Genomic DNA, 15094 nt, shown 5'->3' with positions numbered 1-15094 from the left:
GTTATTTCCCAAGAAGGGGGGTGGATAAAGGCTACAGTAGATCCCAGAGGTCAATGGTGAGACAGCTCTGTCTGCTTGAGAGTCACAGCCTTGCTCCTGGAATAGTGCTACAAAACCCAAGCAGAGGTCCTTCAAAATCCAGTTGGAGAAGGTTCTCTCTGTTTAGCCAGTCGTTGACTGGTTAGAAAGGTGAGCCAGTTTATAGGAGCTATCAATTCACACCTCCACTGACACCTCCACTGTGTGAAGAGACAATACCTCCTCAAGTGCAAGTTACTGGGACAACTGGGATGGAAGAAGAAAGTCACTGTCAGCTGCAGATGCAAGTTTATATTATATGGCAAAATTAAAGATACATGACATTAGAAAGAGAAAGTGATGTTGATCTCTAGCCCAGTGTTGATGCTTTTGTAGAAGGACTTTTTCCTTGAGTATGTATACTATTGACATGTATCTTTGCAAAAACTCTGTAGACTCTGGTTTAGAGGAGGCTGAGCTGAAGTAGATTGTTTCTGAACACTCCCAGGAGATGAAATTTTAAAAAGGTTTTTTATCTTGGGTAAAAAGCTTTTCAATATAAAAAGGTTAAGAGTATGTGGAGTGACAGATGAATGGTAATTGTGAGGACTGTAATTTGGATTTGCATTGCTCAAATGGAAATCAGTCAGGACTTTGGAAGCAAAGTCTTTCTTCAGATGTCTTAAAATGACTCACCAAAGATCACAGGTGAAGTCCTGATCAGAGAAGAAAACCCCAAAATGGCTTTGTAAATGATAAATTAACATGTCCATAGGGGGCCTGATTTTCATTTCCAGTGTTACCTCTCCTTTCCCTGTTGGCACTTCAAAGCATTGACATTTTAGATTTGACACATAAATGTGTTGTTAAAATGACCTGCAAAAGGAGACTATGGAGCTGCATAGAAGCAGCTGGACCTATGTGCATTTTTTGTGTCCTTTCTCGTCTACCAGTGACAAGCAAAGAATAAGTTGGGGTATTTTATTTTAAGGATGAAATTATTTCCCAGACTTGCTTCATAAAACTATATGGTTGCCTTGCATCTGTTAAGAAATGAGTACTGATTAGAGTATTATAGTGAAGAAATATCTAATGAAAATTACCTTTTTTATTTGTTTCTTCTTTTCAGTGTAACATTACAAGAATCAACAGATCATATCATACTAATTATGATTTATTTTAATAATGGCCATAATAAAAGTATAATATCTCCTCTCCTATAATAATAAAAGTATAATATCTAGTTTGCTTTTTACTGAGATAGTAAGCTTCTTTGCATACACAAAGGACTCTTCTGTTATTAGAAGATGCAAGCAAGATTGGCTGATCTTTTTGAAATTATATAAAAATTTTAAAAATACTCTTAACAATATATAAAGGGTGAGTGCCATGAGAATGGAGCCAGGCTCTTCTCAGTGGCAAACAATGATAGGACAAGGAGTAATGGGATCAAGTTGGAACACAAGAGGTTCCACTTAAATTTGAGAAAAAACTTCTTCTCAGTGAGGGTGACAGAGCACTGGACCAGGCTGCCCAGGGAGGTTGTGGAGTCTCCTACTCTGGAGACATTCAAACCCACCTGGACACATTCCTGTGCGACCTCACCTAGGCGTTCCTGCTCCAGTAGGGGGATTGGACTAGATGAGCTTTTGAGGTCCCTTCCAATCCCAAACATACTGTGATACTGTGAACAAGTGCTGTATTAATGTATCATGTTTCTGTTCTTAAGTCTTGGACTGGAATCTGTAATGCCAAAATTCTAATCTGGATGTAAGGATCTTCAACACCTGTAAAAACAGGTCAGTCAGTGTTTGTGTATAACAAATAACTATGGTCAAGGTCCACCAGAGAACGCTTATGTGCCGTATACGCTTCAAAAAGGAACACTGATGTCAAGGTTTAGTAGCATGCAGGGATTTTGTCTTTTCCTTCACAGGAGAATTTTTAAACATTCTGAGTAGTACTTAAGTCCCCTTTCTGTCATGCTGTCTGACATGGGCCAGTAATTTCCACTTTCATCCATCTGTGATTAGCTTACACTCTGCTTGGAAGTACCTGGAGATCCAGGCACAGAAACTTCTGGTTTAGCTCCTGTAAGGATTTCATATCAGTCATTTCAAATAAAGACTCTTGGCATATACATTAAACGAGTTTTATCAATACAGATTAGATGCGTTAATTAGCTACACTATTTGTTTTTCACTTTACGTAATCTCTGTGACAACATCTCTAATATATCATTTTTTTTTAAATGTCATGTTAGTATAATTTTTCCTACTTTTTGACCCACATGCTGCTGAGAAACATACTCATCCTTGTTTTTCTTTGTTTTCTGGTGGAATCTCTGTGATTAAACAAATATATTGCAAGAAAAGAACATACGTCATCCCTACATTTTCTTAATCTCATAATCATGTTAGTGCTACAAGTAATGTCATCCAGTAAGAGTCACTACCATCTGTCACATTTTTATTCCTCTAATATGCTTTCTGTGACAGTTCCACAAAGAGGATAAGGGAACTATTCCTATAGGAGTGAGTTTTCCATTAGTTCTTCTGGTTAGTGTTCTGGATATATGATAGTTTGCAGTTTCAGTTCTGTCTCTTTTCATATGATGGAAAGTGTTTGTTGTATATAGCATCTCAAACCTCTTACATGCTGGACATCTAACCTGGATGTGACAAAGTGATAAGAAAAGTCTGTTTATTAGAAATGAATCCAAATCCCATCTTGAAGCTGTTTTGATATACCATTCTGTTTTTGTTCTGCCTTTCAGAGCTCAGTTCTAGGACTGTGTGTCTGTGTGAGAGATTGCAGGACCACAAGGCGTTTGATAAGACAGAAATCTTTCCTACTACATTTTGGGAGACTCCTGCATCGGCTAGAGCAGTGTGCATCTCAATGATACCTAAGCCACTAGCTGTGAAGGGAAAAATGGGATCATGCTTGTAATTAGTTGGGTTTCGTTTTTTTTGTTGTTTTCCACTCTTTGTGTTAAGTAATGCTTTTGGTAGAGTTTTAAACAGGAAAAAAAAAAGAAGCAAATGTTGAAAACCATTATTAAAACAGCTCAAAACATTGGATGGGTTTTTCCCCTCCTCAATTGTGGATTTGCCTGCACAATTCAGTGTTTTGATACTGTAACATAAAGGGCAGGGAATCTGTAAGACCAAAAAAATGAGGGAAAAGCAGAATATTTTGTTACTTGGCGATGCTATAATAACAATTGGCTCAGTATAAGACTTGCATGAATTAAGAAGGAGATTCAGTATTTGCTTTGTTGCTGCAAACAGAATTTCTATATTACTTCAACTCTCACGTGTTGCACAAAGGGCTGTAACACACTGGTGAGCTGAAATAGAGTTGTAGTTAAGAACTTCACAGAGGAATAAGTTTTGCTTGAGTACTCTTCAAACACCTGTACTTTTAAAGATCTCTGATGTACACGGCAACTCACAATGACCAAATAGTCAGAAAGGATCCACATTTGTGGGTGGTTTGCAGGGAGCAGATGTTAAGTGATGCTCACTACCTGCAATTCTTCTTGACTCAGCCTCTCCACATTGGATCTATTCTCCATATCTCTGATTCAGTCCCTGAAGAACATCAGTTTTACCCTGTGGGATGCTGTAGTTCCCAGCCTGTCCTCATGACTCATTAACTCGGCAGCTTGTAGGGCTCAGTGCCAGCCCATCAAAATCTAATAATAGACACATAGTGCTCATCTTCTGCACTGCCGTTGCCTTTAAGTTGCCATCTGCATGTGCACATCTATGTCTTGCTTGAACCTCACCTTTGCAAACTGGACCTTTAGTCTCAGAGTTATTGAACAATATTCAGAACTGAAAAGAAGTCTCTGATACACAGCTTTTCACTCTCCTTTCACAAGTTCTTGGGCCGGGCTGAGTACAGATAGCTTTTCAGAGATCAGTTGTCTGTATGTGAAATGTCATCTCTGAGGATCCCTCTTCACAGTTAAGCAGTACTCAAAAGTGCTGTGAGGAAACCAGGTTCAGGACTGTTGCAAAGCAGCACTGGTTTTGAATTGCAGAGCAGAATGTACTTTGAGAAGAAAAATGCCAGCATAGACTCCCAAGGAAAAAGAAAAAAAAAACCATAATGACACTAAAATAAAAGAGTTGGAGAGATGAAGCTGCCAGAGGAGGCAGAAATGTAAAAAAGCCTTGTAAGGAAAAGCAGAATAGAGTGACAAAAATGGATCAATGAGATTGCAAACCCCCTGCATTTTGGGGAAGCCTTTTTATCTGACATACAGCCCTCAGCCTACAAGAAAGCTCCTCACCTCTTATAGGAGTGGTATAGAAGCTTACATGATCCACAGCAAGGTTTAAATGCAATTGATAGTAAATTGGTCAAAGGGAAGAAGAGAAGGCAGGTTTTCGACTGTCATTAAAATCCTTACAAATGTACTTTATTTTTCCCATAACTTGCAGCCTTTGCTTTTTTCATTCTTATGTTTAGGGTTTCAGTATTTGGCAAATTAAGCATATTTCTCTTTTCTTGATCAGTTTTTCAAGTGAAAAAGCAGGACCTACTTTTGCTCTTTTTGAAGACTTCACCACTGAATATCCTTTAGGGCTTAAGGAAAGTTGCAAAAGGCCCACAGAAAGTGATTACTTTTCTGTTCTAACCCTTCTTATTTCTCCTACCCTGAAATTTTAGTAGGCATTTGTCACTGAACATTCAGATTGAAAATGAAAAAAGCAATTAGAAGAAATATGCCATGTTCCCTTGGGTCACCACAACCTTATTTATCTGCAGCCTTTGGCCTCAACATTAGAAGCCCAATATCTGCTTTCTGACACAGTTTCCAAAATGTCTATATGCATAATAGCACTGGCATGGGGAAACTTCTGAAAGAAGCAAGGAACTATGACTAAAGAGCCTCCTAAGGCATTAATATTGCCTTGAAAAGCAAGCTCAAGATCAAGTACCTAGTTGCTCACAGTTGGAATAGCAACACTTAAGCTGTATAGCATTAATTTAATCAACATTTAATTTTTTTTTTTTGGTCATATTACATTGCTGTAGGACAGCTCGGTTTTTGTTACTCATGTTTCCCAGGCAATGTTTTATGAGTATTTCATAATTTTCAAATGTGCAGTAGAAAATATTCTAGATACTTTGTAGATTGAAAGGAAGATACGGTGTTAATATCAAAGGCAATGCCAGTAATCAACACAGGCAGACAGAAGGGCGTATGCATTTGGGACTTTGCTCTTCTGGATGTTAGTTTTAAATCAGGGAATTGTTTGTCCTGAAAGCTGAAATGGGACAAAAAAAATAACAAGCAGTCTGATGATGAGGCATTCATTCTATGGACGGTGAAAGGCACAAGTGGAAAAACAGAATTAGGAGTTATATGTGTCATTAACATCCCCAAAGAATCTGTGGGAAAGAACGTGGGATGTAGGGAATGATTTTTGTTTGTTTTTTTTTTTTCTTCTGTTATCTCTCATTTGTGGTGGAGAACATGCTGGGAACAATATGCCCAGTTCATGACTATTACCAACTATATTTCTCAGTTGTGCAGTCCAGTGGGACAGCAGAGACTGAACGTGTGCTTCACCTTTTCCTCGCTGTCTTTCTCTGTTAGGGTTAAGCAGAGGGAAGTCAGATTTGCTTTCCCCTCCTAATGTCTCCTGGAGAAGACAGGGACTGGAGAAGGCTACAGAATGGCACAGGCGTGGGGGCCTTGTTCCTAATTTTCCCTTTTTCATTCACCTAGGATTAGATCTTTATCTGGGATAAACCAAGCAAGGCTCCATTAGTTACCTTCTGGAACTTAAACACATTAAATACTCCACTGGACAGCTGCTAAGACAGCTTCTGCAGAGAGAACAGGTTTCTGTAGAAGTATCTTTACCAGGTCTTGGTTTCCTACTGGGATTCATCCCTCTTTTTTTTCTACTTGCTGGTAGTAGACTGAAGTTGTTTGCTGTGTATTAAGCAGTTGATGGACAGCATTGAAGTCTAGAAGGTAACATTCATATTTCTCCGTCATCTATTCCTGATGAAGAAATTAGGTTTCCTTCATAAGGAATCTTTACTTCCTAATTGCTCTCTCTGGTGGTCCAGACTCCTAGTCAATGGAAACACCAGTCCTGTGTGGATGAAGAACTGAGTTCTTTGTCCCAGAAACAGGAATAAAATTTATTGCAAGGTGGGGAAAATAGGGCTGTGAAATGATTTGGTGTGCTCTAATATAACCTTGATCTGTGGATTAGAAAGCTAAAAAGTTCTGAAGGGATGTAGTATCATTATAGAAAGTTTATAAGAAAACCTTACTGAATGTCTATTTTGTGACAGCTTGTCTGTTCACTCTCATCATATGTTTTTCCTTGCACACAAATCTGACTCCCTTCCTAACCAGACATCCCAGGTGGTCTTGTGCATTCTTGCTGAAGATCTTGCTGCTAGACAAAATAGTCTTGGCAGCTGCACTGGCTCTAGTTTGGGTAGGTCTGTGCATGATATGTGCTAAGGTGCTGAGGCATTTTACAGTTTGCACACCTCCAGTGGGTTGTTATTACCACATCAGACAAAGCACTGTGTGTGGGATTTGATGGGATTACTGAACAGACCACCCTCCTATCTATAAATCTGGTAGCCCCAGGGCTCAGACAGCATGTCCTTACAGCTCCTCTTCCATCCCAGATGGGTTTGGTCCCAGCCTGAAAGAGTTAGCAAGGTTGTTGAACTGCTGTGTGTTATCCTCTCCCCAGGTAGTTAGGAAACAGGTAAGGATGCAGTTATGGATTTTATTTGCTGGCCAGAGCACTGGCAGCTCGACAGGAGATGAGTTGGGTATCAGGATCAGATAGCTGTAAACTACCTGTCAGGAGGAAGAAGTAGGAGAGAGATTATGACTATGATGAGGTGTGGATTATAACCCTACCTGTTATTTGGGACTGTGCTTAATGACAAGATGCAGCTCTGTGAAGGCTAAAGAATAAATATATAGCCAAAAATGTGCACAGGGGTATATATCCTTGCATGCCCCCTTTAAAATCATAGGCATGGGGGTGTCAGAAGACCTTGTTTTAACCCAGCACTGAGGAAGGATTGCAGCTCAATGATTCCCTTCCTCCTTGAGCGTCGTATTTTTCTGGTCTGTTGCGGCAAATAAACCAGCAAAGTTAAGCAGGCTGGAGCTAATGAGAGGCCACTGGAAAGCAGTATGTGAATAATGTAAATGTCTTACTATGATAAGACAGTGTATTTTCATTAGGCTGGAACAGCATTGACAGGGCAGCTGAAGAGCCCTTTGGCAATATGAAGGCTAATTACTTGCCATGAAGAAATGAAAACTTGTCAAGCGGGAGCTCTGTCATTGCTCAGTTCAATAAATCAAGGCAATAAATCATACCCAGCAGAGTCCTTGTGCCATTTTAGGCTATCGGTAATGTGTGTGGGAGTGGAGAAACCAAACACTGGAAACATAGTGTCATCTTAAATAGGCGCTGATTTTATGTAGTTTATGAAAAATTATTTCCATGCTTGGGTTTTATTGGCTTTTTTGAATAATGCATATACACCGAATGAGGTGGAAAATGGTGAAGAGGGTGCATCTGTAGATGAGTATGAAGCAAAAATGGATTTGCAGTGAAAGAGGTTTATTGTTTTCTTTACGCAGGTGCTCAGGATAAGAACTTTAAATATGCTATTTGGTTCCTATTCCCCATTGCATGGCCTCCAGATTAGCTGATCAAGAGTGGTTTTGGAGGTGCAAATAGCTCCTCAGGGCAGAGTGGTTCTCAAGGGGTGATGGTGCCTCTGTTTTCTGATTGCCTTTTAGATTAGGGGACCACCAAACATTGTCCTCAGCTGGGCATTGCCGTTCCAGCTCTGCTGTCAGCCCTCCTGACCGCAGGTAACCTGCTGTTGCTCTGTGCCATAACTGCAGTAAAATGAAGGAAATAAAACTTGCCTTATTCCTGAACTTCCCTGAATGTTACATATTAATATACCCAGTAAAAATCAGTACCTAAACCTTCTTTATTGTTGCTTTTGTTGTAAGAGAGGTTATTAAATCAGGATACCTAAAATAGCTTCAACACTGCCATTGAGCTGGATTTTATTCAAACTGGAGGAGGCTGTTACTCCTTTGCACTTGTTCCACGATCTGATTTGCAATTGTAAATATTCTCTGAAGAGATCTGAAGAAGTCCTTCCTGATCTCTTTGAGGTGGTCAGCTCTGCTGCATCTGCCTGTTAGTTTCTAATTAAAACAAGCAATCTAGGACTTCAAAGATAAATCTTACTTTTGTTTGGTTTTGGCTTTTACTTTTATATTTGTTCCGAGCAAATAGTGGATCGTGTATTGTTTTTCTCTGCCATTCATCACAGCAATTCAACTTCCTCATAAATTATGTGTGTAATTAATATGTGGGTTCTTTTACTTTTGTGATAATATTTACTTCTTTTTAAAAATTGCTACGGCAGGAGATGAGAGGATTTGGGATTAAAAGTATGTAAAAAATGTAACTGTCTGAAAATAGCTTAGATTAGAGAAATATTTCTTTCTTCTGCTTTGATTTTTAAATATAATAAAATATTACTTATTTTTCAGCAGCAACTGAGGTGAGTGTTGAGATTCCCATTGGATTTTAAGAGGGACGTGATAGACGCCAGATAACAATTATTTGTTATTCTGTGTTTTACAGTCAGCGGGAATACCCACAACAGCCCATTCCCACACAGTCCCATCTTCCTTCTTGAGGAAAAGTTGTGGAGAAAATGAGCTGGAGAAGAGGAATTGTAGTGACAGCGCTTGATATGCTACTGGAAAGCCCCAGGGTACTGTGGTAGGAGGGACCTGCGTGTCGCAGAATAAGTATCCAATCATACATATTGATAAATGCCCAACATATTGATAGCGACTTGGAGTCAACATCAGAAAATGTAGATCACCTAATCTCATTCTGAGATTAGACAATCCTTAATCTTTCTGAGCAGCTTAAAATAATAAAAATGGATCAAACAAGTTAAATGGAGGGTGACAAATGGCATTGGTTGATATTTTGTTTTCTTGAGATAGGCAGAAGACGGTATAAAAGAGGCATTGGCTGCATTGATCTGCTGCCTGTGTTTACACTTCAGTGTAAATTTACTAGGGAACAGCAAGAACTAGTAAATTATTATTAAAATTATTTCAGCAGTTCAGTTCTCATGGGCAACCTTTCCTCCACTTGTGAGCCTTGTGGAATTCATCATCCTTATTCAGCAAAGTTTAAGTAGAAGTTTAAGTCCCACTGACATCAATACATTTCAGTATATGCTTAAACACTTTGTGGAAGCTTGGTGCATTTTTCTGAGGAGTTTAACAAAGCTGAGGTTTTCATCTCTTCATCCTTTAAGATACTACAGACATCAATATCAATGACACATGGAGGTCTACTCAGCTTCAAATAGCATTCTTAACATGCAGATTCAGCTTTTTTACCAGTATCTCACTACATGAAACATTTGAATGAGAAGTAGTGCTAGGTCATGATAAGCTCATGTGACACAGGTATGCTAACAGTAGAAAGAACAACAGATTTTTTTTTTCCTTTTACTCAAAATTGCATTTTTGTAGAATGCATTTCCTGTCTTCCTCCTGATATTTCAGCATATGCCAGATTCCTTCCCAGAGTTTATGGATTTTTCAATTGCAAATTACTTCTGAAACATGTATCATAACTCTTTTGCATCTGTGCTTATTGATTTACGTAGTTCTGATATTCAGTTGGTATTTTTGCTGATATTAACTGATCGTCCCAAAAAAAAAAAGAATTTATATAGCAAAAAACCCAAGTAAAATAACTCTTTTCAGAAACAGATATTCCTCAATACCAGAAATATCCCAGTATACCTGGCCCTTTACTTATATCTATATTTTTTTTCTTAAAAATATTTAATAATGCAAATGTAACAACTTATCAGTATGTGACAGAAAACTTCTAAAATGAAAATAATATTTCCAGTGTAAAAGTCTTGCAGAGCTGAATAATAGTATATATCTACATAAAAATTGTCTTAAACCAAGAATTTTCATTGCTGTTCATTTTCATTGTCTGACTATTTTCATAAACTCAGTAAATATAGCTAAGAGAAATGATCTTTATGAAAAGGCATGCGTAAGGATGAAAAGAATGCTCTAGTCAGAGATCTTCAACACTACTTACGCTTCATTATTGAAAGCCTTTAGTTTTGTTCCAGAAAAAAGAGACATTAACAAAGCTTTTAAATGTTTTTTGAGTCAAACACAACCCAGTCATATTGGCAGCACAGGTGGCAACTCTCGTGCTTGTGCCATCTGATGAAGTGAAGGTAATATGATTGATAAGGTTGTATGATTCAAGTCCAGCTTTCACAGAAACTCAAAGAACCCATTACTGTGTCAAATCTGATTTTTCCTGTTTCTCAGGCTGCCACTTGGTCCCTGTCCTAAGCCCAAAGACATTAGCTTGGGTGAAATATTTTACTGGCTTATCTGGCAGAGAGCAGGGAGCTCCAGTGCTCCGTTCCTGCAGTAGAACAATTTCAGTTCCTGTGCTGAAGAGACTTTTCTTTCTCTCTCGCCTCCACCTCTCACAATCCTGAACCCAAATCTGTATGATCACAAACCTGATAGCATGACACATTGACCAAACCACGGAAGGATGAAGATTCTTCATGACACCTCTGATCTATGAATCTGACTGTGCCGAACCTACCAATGTCCAGCCTCAGAGGAGAGCAAATCAAGCAAATACACTGACAATTTGGGGTGGTGGAAGTGGGAGGAGGTAAGAAACAGATCCCATTGGATTTTCAGGACAAAACGCTCAAGTGTTGTAACTACATGCAAAGCTAAGACAAAGCTGTGCTTTTTGTTGATTTTTTTTTCATGAAGAAAGAAAAGCTGCACTGAAGTTGTTTTACCAACACTAGCAAAACGTGGCACGTGGAAGATGCATCTGCTTGGTTGACTTTCAGTGTTTGGAGTAACAAAGTTTTGCTGTTGAGAGGAAAGCATAAAGGTGTTTTTGTAATTCGCATTGTAGAATTACAGCAAAAATTATTTGGTCTAACTTAGTTCTACTGCAAAACCCTGAAGAACAACCGATGTGTTCATGGAGGTGTATTTAGTTCATGGTGATACAACAGTACTTGTAGAACAGAAAAAAAGTAATCCTTGTGTAATTCCCCCATCCTCACTGGGTAGTTCATTAAAATCTCCTTAATAGAAGAGTTCAACTTTTGTCACGTTCCTTGAGGCAGATTTTTTTATGAAGATAGTGATTTTTTTACCAGCAACTGAAAGGTGAATTGCTCTCGGGTAACACGTATATGTGGAAATACCCTAAGATCTTTTCGTGATGAAGAGACTGTATTACTGCTCATGTTTCATTTTTTTTTTTTTTTTTTAATTAGATTGCAAGTGGGGAGTTTTAAAAGCACTAGCATATAACATATTACAAAGAGTCCATCAGAAGTTCTATGATAAACTTCCATTTTTAGGTTGGGTTGTATAAAATCTCATTTCAGACTGATAGTCAGCAGTAAAAAAAGTTGGAAACCATGCTGCTGAGGAGCTGAGGTGTATTTATCTCGTATTTCAAAATCACTTCTCAGAAATTGAAATCTTGTATTTATGCCATCAGTAAGGTCTTCATGTAAGCTTTTTGTAACTGAAAATGATAGTTCCTGGCATAGGAACTAAAACCTGAAGGGCTGAAGCTACAAAAAGAACACTTACAGTATCAAATTTTCAGAGGTATTTAAGCTCCTGACTTCTTAATTGAAAACAGTGGGAGGCATCAATGGAAATGCCTGTGGAGATCTGAGTCCCAGGTACAGTAAAATTACTGATAAAATGCATTGCCTGGTGCCTGCAGGAGCTTCGGGAACGGTGAGTTAAGCACAGGAAGGGGGAAACACAAAGTCTGAGCATGCTGCTTAGAGAGCTGCCTGAGCCTGGGTGGACACAGAGAAGTGGGGTGTCTTTACTCTTGAACTCAGACCTAAAAAAGGGTTTGGGGGAAGGTTTCATAAGACTGCTAAACTGCTAAGCTCCGCTCTTAGTCCAAACTGTATCTTCCTCTGCTCCCTTTCTGTCATCTCGGGTGATCTTCTGGTCCCATTATTGAGACCTGTTTGCTTGCTAAACCCACAGAAATCAAACTTGGGGGAAGAAAAAAAAAAAGACTGATTTCTGTGCAAGTAAATAGCATTCATATTTAATGAACTGCACTGGATTTCTGTGGGATAAGACAAGTGTTAGAGCCAGAGTGTGTGAAAAGCATATAGCTAAAGTATGGGAGAAGACAGTGAAGCTGAATTTCAACCTTTTGAGGCAAGAATCCCATAGTTCAGGTTGATTCATAATAACTAGCACAGCTATGGTGCTGCATTGTGTTTTGTACCACCCAGTGCCTTAGACCTTCTCTTAGTATGTGACCTCACTTTCCAGTCAAGGAGGAGAAGGGATCATGAGCACTTTGACCTCATGCGTGGGCTGTACATACCAGGAAGCCTGGCTTAGCAGGTCGCCCTTTGTATGCAAAAAAGGTGGTTTATGTCTGTATCTCCATTTCCCAGGAGAGCACTGTAGCCGCTGGACTCTGAAGGTACCCTTTCTCTCAGCCTTTCCTGCTGAAGCCACGTTGATGTTCAGTGGAGAATGTGGCAGTGCTGGGGATGATGAGGAAAAGCAACCCTGGGTAAGCTGGTGAGAAGATCTCCAGCCCTGACATAGGTGGGGGGAAAAAAGAGGCTTTATGAGTCTGAGCTAGTGGCCTGAGACACTTTGAAAATCCCACCCTGGACTACTTTTGCCCATCCAGGCTTTCACTTTCCATCTGGGATCACAAATAGTACTTAATATGAGAGATCTTGAAAAGTGGGCAAAGCTGCTCACTAGGAAACTTCAGAACCTCCCGTTTGTTTCAGATGGGCCACCACGCAGCTATAAACCAGTAATAAAGTAAAACCCGGATTGATTACCTAAAGAAGAAAGATCTATTATCTCTGAGATGTTATTAATCCCAGCTCCTTCAGTCTAAATATATTTCAAACTGATTAATATTCCAAGCTGTATTTGTAGGGACACTCTGTACTCGTCTCCAGCTTTCCATTTATGAGCCTGCTAAATTTGCATCCACAGTATGCAGCTTAACGGCAGGTGATTTTTCCAGTGCTAACAACAATTTTGTAACTAGTTTGCATTCACAGTGCTATATAAAGCCCAGCCAATCAATGCTGGCTACTGAGAAGCACTTTTAGAAATGCATCCTGAGGGCTTTTTTACAAAATTTATGTAAAAGGCATTATTTTTTTTTCTCCTACTTAGGCTATGTATTAGGTGATTTTTGTATATTGTGTTTTTGGAGATCTCTGATGTGCAGGTATCCATCCACACATACTATTCCCTCTAGCACATGGCCTGGGAAGTTTACAAGATCAGCAGGGTCCCCATTTCTCTGATCACTCTCTGTGGATATAAGTGCAAATACAATTATGAGAATAAGAGATCAGCTGCTTTTTGCCATTGAAGGCCTTATTGATCCATTTGTAGAGAGAAGGTTTTAGAAGTCAATAACCTTTGGGGTTTTTTGAGCAGATACTTTTGATCAAACCATTGAGGAGGTAGAGCAGGGCAAGCTTTAGAATATGTCTGGAAGGGAAGTTAGGATGTGGGCTTTTCATTCTTTTGGGCAAGGTAGATTGGAAGAAGAGGTAGGAGGTTTTTTCTCTTTTTTCTGATAGGTGGTCCTAACATTGCTCAATCCTTCATGGCTTATATCAAGAAATGTTTTTCCCCCATTCTTGAAATGGAAGGGTTTACTTAAGAATGGAATATACATAAGTGAATAATTTCCATATCACACCATTTTCTATATAATATTTTGAATGTGGATTGTTAAAAAAGTGATTTCTCTTTAAAGAAATGATAGATATAAAGACATGAATCTTTACCTTCTGCCCCTTACAAATCAGCTTACTTGTGTGTCTTGGGAGTACCCTAACTCTGCTCTGACATATTAATGGTTAGTTTTATACATCCAATTAAGAGGTTCCAAGGATCTCTACAGAAGTAGAAAGAGACACTGGCCCTTGAGGATCTTGCTGTCTGAAGCTGGCAGTGACTCTCAGCTTCTTTTCCACATTTATTTTTTTTAAATGTCTGGTCTAGAGTGAAAATCCAGAATGAAGACAAAAAAAAGGCTTATAATCAATACTCTGCAAATTTCATTTTGCAAAATGAAATAGAATCATAGAATCATAGAATGATTTCAGTTGGAAGAGATCCTCAGGATCATTGAGTCCAACCATAACCTACTCTAGCATTAAACCATGTCCCCAAGAACCTTGTCTGAATGCCTTTTAAACACCTCCAGGGATGGTGTCTCCATCGCTTCCCTGGGCAGCCTGTTCCAATGCCTGACAACCCTTTCCATGAAGGATTTTTTCTTAATATCCAATCTAAACCTTCCCTGGCACAACTTGAGGCCATTTCCTCTTGTCCTATCACTTGCTACTTGGGAGAAGAGACCAACCCCCTCCATGCTACAACCTCCTTTCAGGCAGTTGTAGACAGTGATAAGGTCTCCCCTCAGCCTCCTTTTCTCCAGGCTGAACAGCCCCAGTTCCCTCAACTGCTCCTCATCAGACTTGTGTCTCCTATGATCTTCAAGAGACTATAACCAAATGCTATGTGGTTCTTCCCATTTTAGGTGAAACCTCCAAAAACCAGCAGTACAACTGAATAATTGGATCTTGTGACTACACAATTGCAAATACAAGTTTTGGTAGTCCTGAGATTTTCAAATTTTGTTTCACATCACTGTCTTAGAGTGGAAAGATTGTCATTTTCAAGATCACAGTTTTGTGACAGAGAAACTAGACATATTAAATCCCAAGCACTGCTTTGATCCTGAATTGTTTGATTCATAGCAGGTTTCATAAGGCTTCTCATTCCTTGGGTGAAGCTTTCTAAATATTTGCAAGTTGGATCTGCTCCAAAATTGAAAAGCCTGACCTAGGTTCCCAGAAGGAAAGCTTTATAAAATTTGCAAAAAACTGAGCC

The 15094-nt window shown here is 39.1% G+C and overlaps 1 long non-coding RNA gene across 1 annotated transcript; it reads left to right on the top strand.

The window, feature by feature from the left end:
* Positions 1–7847: 7847 nt before the first annotated feature.
* Positions 7848–14816, top strand: LOC139828350 (uncharacterized). The gene is made up of 4 exons (XR_011739861.1): positions 7848–7912; positions 8706–8838; positions 12607–12728; positions 14742–14816. It is a non-coding gene; the product is annotated as an uncharacterized lncRNA (long non-coding RNA).
* The last annotated feature ends 278 nt before the right edge of the window (positions 14817–15094 follow it).

This window comes from Patagioenas fasciata, chromosome 7, assembly GCF_037038585.1.
Source record: "Patagioenas fasciata isolate bPatFas1 chromosome 7, bPatFas1.hap1, whole genome shotgun sequence".
NCBI classification, from domain to species: Eukaryota; Metazoa; Chordata; class Aves; order Columbiformes; family Columbidae; genus Patagioenas; species Patagioenas fasciata.
The sequence above is the reverse complement of the archived record's forward strand: the minus strand, read 5'-3'. Positions and strand labels throughout refer to the sequence as shown.